This window comes from Tasmannia lanceolata, unplaced genomic scaffold (assembly GCF_043159265.1).
Source record: "Tasmannia lanceolata isolate RefF3 unplaced genomic scaffold, GAP_Taslan_0.1 ptg000018l, whole genome shotgun sequence".
In the NCBI taxonomy this organism is placed as follows: domain Eukaryota; kingdom Viridiplantae; phylum Streptophyta; class Magnoliopsida; order Canellales; family Winteraceae; genus Tasmannia; species Tasmannia lanceolata.
The window spans coordinates 23,409,072-23,421,643 of NW_027518695.1; the positions used below are offsets into that span (position 1 = coordinate 23,409,072).

At 41.3% G+C, this 12,572-nt stretch overlaps 1 long non-coding RNA gene across 1 annotated transcript; it reads left to right on the plus strand.

Annotated features, from left to right (window-relative positions):
- Positions 1-7,834: 7,834 nt before the first annotated feature.
- LOC143851604 (uncharacterized) lies at positions 7,835-9,779 on the plus strand. Its single transcript, XR_013236425.1, has 3 exons — positions 7,835-8,170; positions 8,906-9,099; positions 9,274-9,779. It is a non-coding gene; the product is annotated as an uncharacterized LOC143851604 (long non-coding RNA).
- The last annotated feature ends 2,793 nt before the right edge of the window (positions 9,780-12,572 follow it).

A 12,572-nucleotide genomic window follows, 5' to 3' on the forward strand; every position in this document is an offset into this window, starting at 1 on the left:
CCCTATTATAATAGAAAAAAGAGAAAACCCTTCCTTCTCCCTTCTCTCTCCTCTCTTTCCCCTGAGGTGGCCGACACACCCCAAGAGAGTGGCGGAGCCAGGATTTATGCATAAGGGGGGCAAGCTTATACAGGCTTATCCATAAGGGGGGCAGGCCTTCAAATTTTAAAGGGGGCTGGGCCCAATTGAGTTGGGCCTAGTAAGGTTTTGGCCCAACTCATCAGGGGCAACTGCCCCTCTTATGCTACATGTAGCACCGCCCCTGCCCCAAGCCTCTTTCAGCAACCCAATAAAATTTATGTCCCATGAAGTTTTAGTAAAATTTTGGTCCCATCCCATGTTTCGTTGCCTTTTAGCACTAGAATTTTTTTAATCCCACTCTTGTAATTATTGCTTGTGTGGTGAATTTTTTAATCTCACTTATGTAATGATTGCCTTTTCATCCCATCCCAAAATAATCCCAGGAACCAAAAATAAGCTTGAGAAGGATTTTTTTCCTTCCCAACAGTTCAAGCAACCAAACAAAGTTGCTTTTTTTTTACATCATAGTCCGGTCAACCAAACATGGGATTTTTATTTTACCTGGATACTTCTAGGACTTTTTTTTTCCCACCAATCTTCTGGGATTTTTTTTCCTCCCACATAAATCCCAGGAACCAAAAAAACCCAGCAACCAAACAGAGCGGTTTCCCCAAAAACCTAAAAAGGGGTTTCTATTTTGCCTTCTACAGCCATCTGATGCTGTGGGAAAGAAGGCAACTTTCCCAACAGTCTGGATCAACCTAAAGGGCATGCCTTTCCTTATTATAATAAAAAAAAGTGAAATGCTAAACTCAAGGGCGACTTTGCAAAAGTCAGGTGAAAAGGGTGCCCCTTTTGGTGACGTGCAACCATTGTGAGCATACTTTCACTTGACTTTTGCAAGGACACCCACCCTTGAGTTTAGCATTTCTCTAGAAGTAAGCTAAACACATAATCTATGTTGGGTTCATTCCTAAAGATCACTTTTTGGGCCATATGGATGTGATTGGGTCCATTGAAACTCTACTCAAATTAGGATTGACTCTTTCCTGATTTTAGACACTTAATCACCCTCATCTCAACCGTCTCCTCTGAAAACTCCCTCATCTCAATCGTGTCCTCTCAGATCTCCCTCCTCCTCCAACTGTCCTACCCCTGTCCAACTTGGAGACACCGACTTATTATGAAAAAAATTTCCTGGCTGCAACTAAAGTTCTTAATCTTCACATGATCAGCATGGGACCAACATTTGGGTCACCTAGTGCTGATCCACCAGATCAACGGTCTTGATTACACAAACATATCCTTTATTGGATTCAATTTTGACCGCTAGGATTGATCCAATCAGTGATCATCCACGTAGCCTCACTGTTTACAATAAGATCGTGCCCAACATTTTTCCATGAGTGGAGTAGAGAGATAGAAAACCTAGCTTCAAGACTCAAGCCCTTCTTTCTCCCCTGCAGGCCCCAAGCTCCTCCTCTCCCTCATGGAGAGGCCTCCTGACCCGGGGAAATCCCTCTCCCTCCCCGAATGTGTGCCTCAAGCAATCAGAGAGATTGAAGAGGAGTATGGTTTCGAAAAGCTCCATCATGTTGCTCGAAATGATATTTCCTTGGATGCCTTCTGTGCAGCTTATGAATACGATAGAGTTGAACCCAGTTCTTATCACCATACCCTCTCTTCCCATCCCCTTATTTCCGAGGATCTGCAAACCTTGAGACCTGAAAATAATATTTTTAAGCGTATAGACTCCCTCAGATCTGGAGCTCTTTAGTTAGGTACAAAAAAATCTGATTCCGACCCTAGTACGCATTTTAGAAGAGGAACTAGACTTCATAAGATTATTCCAAACCCTCCTTCAGATTCTCCTAGAAAGAGGGCGTCAAAAAAGACCTTAATCCCCCCCATCCGCCCCTCTCCCCCGCAGGCCCCTTTTGATCCTGAAATTCTGAGCCATTTCAAACCCCCCCTGCCCCGAAGCTCAATCATTTCATATCCCGTGAGAAACCTATTGTCCACAAATCACCCACATAAATGAGGGAGGAGGCGAGGTTGAAGATGACTCCCCCAAACAGAAAGTTCTCTAATCTGATTGAGGTACCCTGTTCTTCTAGCTCCCTAGAAAAGGAAAGTCCAGTTGGGTTGATCAATGTAAGGATATCTCATATCGATTCAGTACACCAACTGGTTGGTCACACTCCTTACCCTGTCAATGCCCGTGGGTTAAACCTTAGCCCTTCTAGTAGCTCACCTGTTCTAAATCCCTGCCTCATTGCTGCTGGAAAATTTGAACCTAGCCGTATAGGCCATGGTAAAAAATTGGCCTTCTCGAATGAAGACCAACCTGATTTCTTAGGACCACCAAATGAAGCTTCTTCTCTCCAAATTTCAAATTCTAACTTTGGGGGGGAAAACCAGTCTGAAGAAAACTGGCCACAACTGCCTTCTTCCAAAAACAGCCATGAATCTGCAGATCAAGGAAATAACCATGCCCCAAAAAGAAAAGAAAACTCATGGAGTTTCCTATTTGAAAATAAATCAGTTGGTATAAGCTCCAAACTGAGCTATTCCACTGAGCAAAAGCCCAATTCTGACCTTGATTTTGAGGACGAAGAGCTGGAGGAAAATGATCGTAAATGGCAACATTCCCTAGTTGGCTATCTAATGGGTAAACGGCCTTACTTTGTGGCCTTAAAAGCCCACCTAAGCAGAAGCTGGAAACTCAAGGGTGAGTTCCAGATGTTCAATCTTCACCGAGGTTTTTTCCTCTTCCAATTCAACTTGTCAGAAGATTGTGAATCGGTTCTAGAAGACGGAAACTATAGCTTTGGTGGGTGTCCACTTGTGCTTCGGAGATGGTCTCTGGATCTTGAACTCGAAAAACTCTCCCTTTCCTCCATCCCTGTTTGGGTAAAATTCCATGGTCTTAATCTCAGATTCTGGTCTGCCCACTGTCTCAGCAAAATAGCCAGCAAGATTGGAAACCCCCTCTACATGGATGCCCAAACGACTGGATCCACTAGGCTCAGCTATGCAAGGGTTTGTATAGAAGTAGAAGCAGGAATAGATCTCCCTGATCATATTGAAATAAAGACCTCTCTAGGTACTACCTATCAAAAAGTGGAATATGAATGGAGGCCTCAATCCTGTAGTGAATGCAAAACTTTCAACCACTCAAACTCCTCTTGCCCGAAATCCCATCCCCTTCCATCTGGAAAGATCAAAAAGAAAGAATGGAGACCCATTCCAAACCAGGCCCCAATCCCTTAAAAGGTTATTATTAACCCTATATTAGAATCCTGCTGGCAGATCAATCATGATGTAGGAACCCCTACAAATCTCCCTGCAGGAATACCCCCCCCCCCCCCCGCCTCTTCAAAAAATGGTGACGAAATTCATAGTGCAGATCCAAGAAATCCTACCATACCTGAAACCAACCCATCAATAGATAACCATCAAAGGAGCATCGTTTTGTTCAACCCGTATGCTATTCTTGCTGAAGTAGACATCCATGAAGATGAACCTTTTGAAGATGATTCCCCTGAAGAATCTCTCATTCCAGAGAACCCCATCTTGGCTATTGCTTGTCACACTTCTCCCACCTCCTCCAATGTCAAACCTAGCAGTATGGAATGTTAGGGGGATTGCCTCCCACTCCAAAAAGGAATACATCAGCCGGCTCATCCATACTCACAACCTTCCCCTGTTTTGTCTTCTTGAGACTAAGGTTCATCAGCCTTCGTTTGTAAAAAATGTTTTCGACATAAACAACTGTTGGAGCTACCATGCTAATTACCTCCATACTATCAGAGGCAGAATCTGGTTGATTTGGAACCCCCTTATCGTCCAAGTTATCATCAGAAGCGAATCCGCTCAATTTGTGCATGCTGAAGTAACTCTAATCCAAACCCAATCTCAGTTCTACCTCACTGTTATTAATGCTCGAAATTCGGGTCAAGAAAGAACCCCCCTATGGCATGATCTCCAGAAACTTTCCCAGACCCATGACCCATGGATTGTTCTTGGTGATTTCAATACCACCAAATTCCTTGATGAGAGACTTGGCGGTGCTGACCCAATTAACTCAGACCTCGATGATTTCATTCGCTGCATTGACAATTGTTCTCTCACAGATCTGCGATCAGTTGGCCAAACTCTCTCTTGGAATAATAGTGCAAAGACCACTGAAATCAAACTCAGAAGGCTTGATAGGGCTCTTGTAAACATTGAGTGGCTCTGCAAATTCCCCACCTCCTTTGCGGATTATAAAGCCCCGGGTCTTTCAGACCATTCTCCTATCATCGTGCAGATGATTCCCCCCTCCCCCTCTGGTAAAAAGCCTTTCAGATTCATTAATGCCTGGCTTGATGAGGACTCCCTTTTCGAACTTGTTGAAAGAGCTTGGTCAGTTGAGATTAATGGCAATCCGATGTTCATCGTGGCCAAGAAGCTAAAGGAAGTTAAAAGACTCATAAAGATCTGGAATGCAAATGTCTTCGGCCGGATCGATATTGAAGCTCCCCGCCTCAGAATCAAGCTAGAAGACATCCAAAATAGGTTGGCTACTAATCCTCTTGATCGAGAGCTCAGAATTGAAGAATCTCAAATCAAAGCTGACAACATCTCTATGGCTAATAAAGAGGAATCCCTGTACAGACAAAAATCAAGGATTCAATGGCTAACTTTGGGCGACTCCAACTCTCAATTCTTCCACTCCGCTATAAAAGCCAGAAGAAACCAGAACTCTATTCATGGCATCAGCAACCCTGATGGGGAAGTTTCAACCGACCAAGCCCAGATTGCTAAATCCTTCACGGAATTCTTTTACCAGCTTCTCAATTCCCAGAGTACTAACAAAGTATCTTCCCCTCCTACCCCTGACCCGAAAAACCATATCTCCTCTATAGAAGCTGATTTCCTCACCAGACCATTCTCCTTTGATGAAATCAGATCTACTATTTTCTCCATGGATGGAAACAAAGCCCCCGGCCCAGATGGTTTCAACGGGGAATTCTTCAAAGCTTTTTGGTATGTGATAGGACCAGACCTCACAAGAGCCATCCTTCACTTCTTCAAGACTAGCAAGCTCCTTCCAGAAATAAATTCTACATTTATCGCTCTCATTCCAAAATGCCCCGAGGCCTCTTCCCCTGATAAATTCAGACCAATTTCCCTTTGCAACTTCATTTATAAGATAATTTAAAGCTTATAGCCAACAGATTGAAGCCTCTCATGGACAAAATCATCAGCCCCTCTCAATCAGCTTTTGTGAAAGGTAGACTAATCCAGGACAGTATCCTTTTAACCCATGATCTCTGCCATAACTTCCATCGAAACATTCTAAAAAACGCCATGTGCATCAAAATGGATCTCAAAAAAGCCTTTGATAGTGTTAAATTTGATTCCCTGCTTTCCTTCATGAAGAAAATTGGCTTTAATGAGATTTGGCGTGGGTGGATATTCCAATGCATATCCACTCCCTCCTTCTCGGTTCTTATAAATGGCTCCCATGTAGGGTTCTTCCAATCCTCCAATGGCCTCCGTCAGGGCGACCCCCTCTCCCATCTTCTCTTTTGTATCGTGATGGAGATGTTCTCCTGCATCTTACTCTCAGCCTCATCCCTGGGAACGATTACCACCCCTTTCTGCAAAGAATTTGTATCTATAACACATATTTTTTTTGCAGATGATGTTATGGTCTTCACTAAGGCTGCTACTGTTGATGCAAGAGGCCTTTCTAGATTGCATTAATGTATTCAAAGCCTGCTCGGGTCTTGAAGTTAACCTATCTAAATCAGAAAGTTTCTTCTCTGGAACAGATAACAATCTGAAGGACTCGATCTGCACTTTTCTCAACATGTTGGAAGGCAACCTTCCAATCAAATACTTGGGGCTCCCATTAGTTACATCCAGGTTAACCTCAAAAGATTGTAAGCCTTTGATCGATAAAGTTAAGAAAAGAATTCTTTCCTGGTCCAGTAAACTTCTCTCTAGAGTTGGGCGTATTGAGCTGGTGAAATCCGTCTTGAACTCATTTCAAATTTACTGGTCGGCTTCCTTTCACATTCCAAAAGCGACCCTCAACGATATAGAAAAGATATTCATAAATTTTATTTGGTGTGGTTGCAATCCACAGAAGAAATACCATCCTCTGCCATGGAGTGACATTTGCACTCCTAAAGTAGAAGGTGGAGCTGGCTTGAGATCCCTCTCAGATATAAACAAAGCATTCCAAATCAAGCAGGTATGGAATATAACCCAGAACAGAAACACTCCCTGGAATCACTGGTTCAATGCAAAATATATTAGAAATCGGAATTTTTGGCTTATCAAGATGCCCCGCAACCCATCTTGGGCTGTCCTGAGTATCCTAAAAGCTCGTGAAGATGGTAGGCCCCATTTCTGCTATGTTGTGGGTGATGGTGCTAGCATAAACTTCTGGTTTCAACCTTGGGTCCCGTCTGGTGTCATTATTTCTCAACCTTCCATGGGCCCCTTTTTCAATGTTATTTCGAGCAATTTCTCTGTTAAGGATGTAATTGAGTCTGGAAAATGGGACTCCATTCAATCAGAATCATACCTCAGAGACCTGAAACAAATCACTTCTGATGCTATTTTCTCTCAAACCTCCTCTGATCGTCCAATTTGGAAACCAACAAATGATGGTATCTTCACTGTAAAATCAGCCTGGAATACCATCAGATCCCAAAAAGCCAAAGTCGATTGGTTTTCTTCTATATGGTTCCCTGGTAACATACCGCGTCATAGTTTCATCGCTTGGCAAGCAATTAAAAACAAATTATGCACAAGAGATCGCCTTCCCTTCCTGAATGGCCAAGACGATCTTAGATGTCCTCTTTGTCACACCGAACCTGAAACCAGAGATCACCTGTTCTTCTCTTGCTCCTACTTCGCCTGGATTTGGAGATTGGTGCTTTGGAGAATCTCCAAGAGGAAAAAACAAAACAAAAGTTTAGGCGAAGAAGAATTATGGCTTCGATCCTCCTTCCCAGGTAAAGGACAAGCTGCAATCTCTGTTAGAATTCTCTTTGCTTCCTCTATCTATCACATTTGGTGTGAGAGGAACGCTAGAATCCATAATGAAAAATGTACTCACAAGCAGGACCTCCTCAAGCAAATTCTCTCGACCTCTCGCACAAAAATACTGTTCCTTAGGCTTTCAGACTTACCCTCCGAGGCCAGCTCCCAAATTGCGGCAAACTTGTCGCTCCCCGTTTTCCAACAACCCAAAACCTCAAAATTCTGTCGATGGATCCCCCCCGACCTCAGCCACCATAAACTAAATACTGATGCATCCCTCATGGACAACTCTGGATCTGTTGGGGGCCTTATTAGAGACCATCTCAGCTGCCCCATTGGCCTATTCTCGGAAATCGTCCCCCCTGAAGCTATTCATCACCTGGAGATCGAAGCCATCCTTCACGGTCTAAATCTAGCAGAGAATCTCAGCATCCGCAGCTTATGGATTGAATCTGACTCAATCCATGCTGTCAAAGTGATCGAAGGCACCCAAGCTTGCCCTTGGAGGAAATTCCAAACTCTAACCATGATCCACAGTAAGCTCAGAAATCTAAACTCTTGGAAAATTTCCCATATTTGGAGAGAAGGAAATGCAGCAGCAGACATCCTTTCTAAACAGGATTATTTTTGTTAGGGTGATAATCTCCCCCCTAATTTTTTGTGCCCCTTCCTTGTAGAGGTCTTGTCCTCGGACTCTCTGGGGTCCCTCTTTGAAAGATTGTAATATGCTTTTTTCTCAATATATCTGGTAGGGGTCTGTCTAACCCCAGCTTGCCCATTAAAAAGAAAAAAGATCGTGCCCAACTTTAGCATTTCCACCATGAATGAATAATTTTTAGCACTCACCACGTTTGAAACTGCTAAAACCCCAACCAATAGAAAAGAAGAAAAAAAATCAGGAAAAATGCTTATCCGAATAAGTTCAGGAGGCCTTTCTTCCTCCCGAGCGATTTACATGGCAGTGTGCGTCAGAAGCTTTACACTTCGCCCTCCCTTTTCCTCACATTCTTCTTCCTCTGCTTCTGTTTCTTCAAATAAACTTCACCACAAATCGAAAATGCCTTTTCTCTGCTAGAGATTGGTGGGGTCAAGATCGGCAAAGATGGTAAGTCCCTTTCTTCTTAAAATCTCATTTCACCACTTCTTTATGGGTTTATTTTTGCTTTTGGCTGTAGTTTGCCAAGTGTCCTCTTCGAAAAACACAGTTTTTTTTCTGGGGTTTTCAAAATTTTCTGTTTGGAACAGTATGAAAAGTGCCCTCCTCCTCAAAATCGCATTTTGGTTTCTGGGTTGATCAATTTTTTCTATTTGGTATGCTATGGTAAATACTCTCGTCTGGATCCTTATATATTTTCTATTCGATATCTAAACTGCATTTTGCTTCTCTGTGTCTTTCGAATTTGTGACTTTCATATGTTGCTGGAAACACCATCTTCACGGCCCTTTTTGGACTGCAAGAAAAACATTTCTGACTAAAATTTATTCTTAGGAAAAATTTGTCTTTCTACAATTTAATGGGATATTATCATAAATTAAAAGTTCCTCTAACTAAAAATTGAATTGGGTTGGTTCAAGTTATCTTTTTTTGTGTGTAAAAAGTAAGAAAATATAGAAATATATTTCCTTTTTCAAACTTTTCCAGAAAATTCCAAACAGGGTCTAATTGCATAATATTTCCTGATAATTCACATTTGCTATTTTGCATTATATATTGAGTATCCTCTTCGCAAATCTATTTTTTTTCTGGGTCTTTTATGTTCTTTGTGCTTCACATGATATTGGGTTGTTTTGGACGTAACAATTCTTTTTTTCTTTTCTTTGATGATTTCTTGCCTGGTAGATGTGGTGAGGGAAGGCGACCCTATGAACAATGTCCCTGATACGATATTTTCGAAAATTGGGTTGCAACTTCATAGGAGAGACCAACACCCGATTGGGATTTTAAAGAATGCCATTGATGACTACTTCGACAAGAATTACTATACAAAATTTGTCAAATTTGACAATCTTTGCCCTCTTGTTTCTGTGAAAGAGGTACTGAGTTGGATTCTTTTTTGAATTATCACTTCAGTTTCATTAAATGTTGTGTCCTCCTTAGCTTCTTTATGTTATGTATGTTGGGATTTTATTCGAAATTTATGATGAATCGGTTCCCTTCATCTTTACTTTAATTTTTTGTACCATGGATTTTACTCTCTGTGCATTTAGGAGCAAGTAGGTGGGACTGAAGGGGGCAAGGCAGTGAATGTGCAGCAGGGATACTCACATGCAATTTATACAAGTTTTATGTCTGAGGGCACATAGTAGCCTCTGCTCCTGCTCCTCCACAAGGTCTGACCCCCGGATGCTGCTACCTTTGTGGCTGATGCTCCTGATTTGAAAATCATCCATTTCAATTCGAATTGTACTATCCTAGTTATCCAAGTATGCTGATCTCTTAATATTTTGTAGAAATACTTCAACAGTCACAATGTTGTAGTAGTCAACAGTCAAACGGACTCGAAATGGTGTTTAGGAAATACTTAAATCTTTGATGTAAGTAGTATTCTACTGGTCCAAAACCTTCATTCCTTGAAAACTCTCCATGAGTGCTGCACCTTTTCTCAATGGAGGCCCTAATAATATGTCTACCAATTGATTTGTTGCCCGGTCATTTACGTAATCAAAAAGTTCAAGACTGTTGAGGGTAACCCATCCATAAATGCCATTCCTGTAAGTTTGTTTGAGTTTTTAAATATTTCAGCGACTCATATGTCTGTATTCACAATAGTTAACTTGCCAGAAAGGTAATGTCTCATCTTTTTATGGCAGAGGCATATATGTGACAGTTCAATACAGAACCACTGAACCAGAAATTGGTTCGGAATGGTAACCATCCTAGTTGTAGTAGAACAGCTCCCATGATATACCTTACACATCTGCCTCTATCTTGAATGGCATCTCATATCAAGCATTCTAACAATAACACTGCTAGATCGCATATATTCTTAGCTGCTACGGATTCACATCAATTTGGTATCAGAACCTAAGTTTGGATGGCTATTTGAGATAAAAGGAATGCGACGGGAAGCTCCCAACCTTTGGATCGTAATCAATACACTAAGTATTAGAGGCATACCAGTATTTTATGGATTTACTGAAGAAGAATGACTTGATTGGGTAGAAGAAACATTGGAGTCATATTTATGCCAGCATAACCTGAGTGATGACCAAATAATTCGCATTACTAGAACAATTTTGGTCAGATGTGCATGGTGACTACCATTGAAGAAGAAAGGATGCGTAATGGGAAAATCATATGTCATTCGTTGGTGTGGCATTAGGGCTATTTTTCGAAAAGTTTGCTCTGAAGACTTTTCAAGAATGTAAAATACTACGAGCTAGCATGATTCGAGAGGACAAAGTCAAGGCACAAACAATTAAGCAATGCACTTGCCCGAGGATCCATAAAACTAGGTGAATGTATTTGACCAAGCAAGCTTTCAAGAGACAAGTCACCTTAGCAATTCTTATCCAAGCTTGTGTGTCATGATTGAGAGTGCGGAAAGTGCTCTATGTCGACAAAGGAGAGCTGCACTCATTGTCTGATGATAATTCCAACATTTTTGGCTCTCTCATGTTACTTAAGGATTCAGAAAGCCGTAGTCATCCTTCAAAGTTGGTTCTGTCAAAAATTAGTCCATGAACACTATCTGATTATAAAAGGGCGATGATCGTCATCCAACACGCTTGGAAGAAGAAAGTTGTTCGACATAGCAAGAGTTTCATATCATGGCAAATTGGCAACAAAGTTATCAATCATAGTGTTTGGATCCCTACTGAATTTTTACTACGTAATCAGGAGCATATGAACGGACGTGTACATATCTAAGGAAACAGAAGAATCAGGGTTTTGTTTTGCTTAAGTTGTCACGGTACAAGAAGTACATTGAAGGCGGACTTTGTGATCCCATTGCTTCAAACTGACTACACAATTTCCAAAGAACTTCTTGTGCGTTGGAAGTATTTAGCCAGCTGGAAGGACCAACCTTTTGCAGATTGTGCGATGATCCGAGCTGACAAACTCTCACTTGTCATACCAATTATTATATTCAATGAGATCGAATCTTTTAAAGCGAGGGATTATGATGGGGACCATTCTAGGGCTCATATTCTAATTTTTAAATATTTTAGGCGTTTTTAAATTTGAGCGGAGGGGGTGGTAGATTATTTTCTATCAAAACCCCTTAGCCACTTAAGTTCTTTGAGTTATGAGTGCTTTAAATAGGCCCCACACATGCATTATGAAAATTTTAAGTGGGGAGAGAGCCCTTAAGTCGTTACTCGTTAGATGGTATTTTAGTCTAAAAATGTTAGGTTTCTGTTTAGTATTCTAGATATTTCTAGTCCTCTTTCGTGTCTATATGTATATAGGCTTAAGGAATTTTTGTTTGATGCTATGTAAATATGGAATGAATAAATATTTGATCTTTATATCAAGTCAGTTTCTACCCCTAAACTCTTATCTTTCTTTCTTTTTTCATTTTTTGACTGATTTCTTTCTTTCTTTCATTTATCTTCTCCTTCTCCTCTTCTCTACTTCTCTACTTCTCAGCCTCTCTCAGTTGGCATTATAAGACAACAATCACAATACCCCCTTATTCTTCTCACTTCTAACCAAAGAAGCAGGATTCTTCCCTAGGAGCCTTCGATTCTCGATTCCCACTTTCGATTCCCGCTCTGGCAACCTTGCTTCTTACATCCCCCTAATTCTTCTCACTTCTTACATCCTTTTCTCCTTCTCCCCTCCTTCTTTCTAGCCCCATTTCTCTTTTTCATTTTCTTCTTTTCCCTTCCTGTTGGGTTCATAAACTGCTCCCCTTTTCTAATTGTAACTTACCAACTTCTCCAAAAGCTTAAGCTGTTGGAGAAAGGCGTTATTTATCTTTTATACTTTAACACTCCCCTGCACGTGTGGCCCACTTGGCAAACACGTGGCACATGTGGTCCCATTTTGGGCCGACCATCGCATGTGGAATTTTGCTATCCGGGAGGTTTGAACTCGAGACCTTGGCTCTGATACTATGTTAACTTACCAACTTCTCCAAAAGCTTAAGCTGTTGGAGAAAGGCGTTATTTATCTTTTATACTTTAACACTAATCCTATCACCCTTTTTCTTGACCTTGGTCTTTCTTGTTCTTGTTCTTGATCATGATCTAGATTATCTACTCTCTCTCTCTCTCTCTCTCTCTCTCTCTCTCTCGGTGGTCATGGATTCACATCAATTTAGTATCAAAGTTGATTCACATCAATTTGGTATCAGAGTCTAAGTTCGAATAGCTACTTGAGATAGCAGGAATTTGAAGGAAATATCCCTACCCATGGATCGTAATCAATACACTCTAAGGATTAGGGCATACCAAGATTCATAGCAAGATTTTATAGATTTACTGAACAGGAATGTCTTGATTGGGTAGAAGCATTGGAGTTGTATTTATGGTAGCATAACCCGAGTAATGACGTGGTG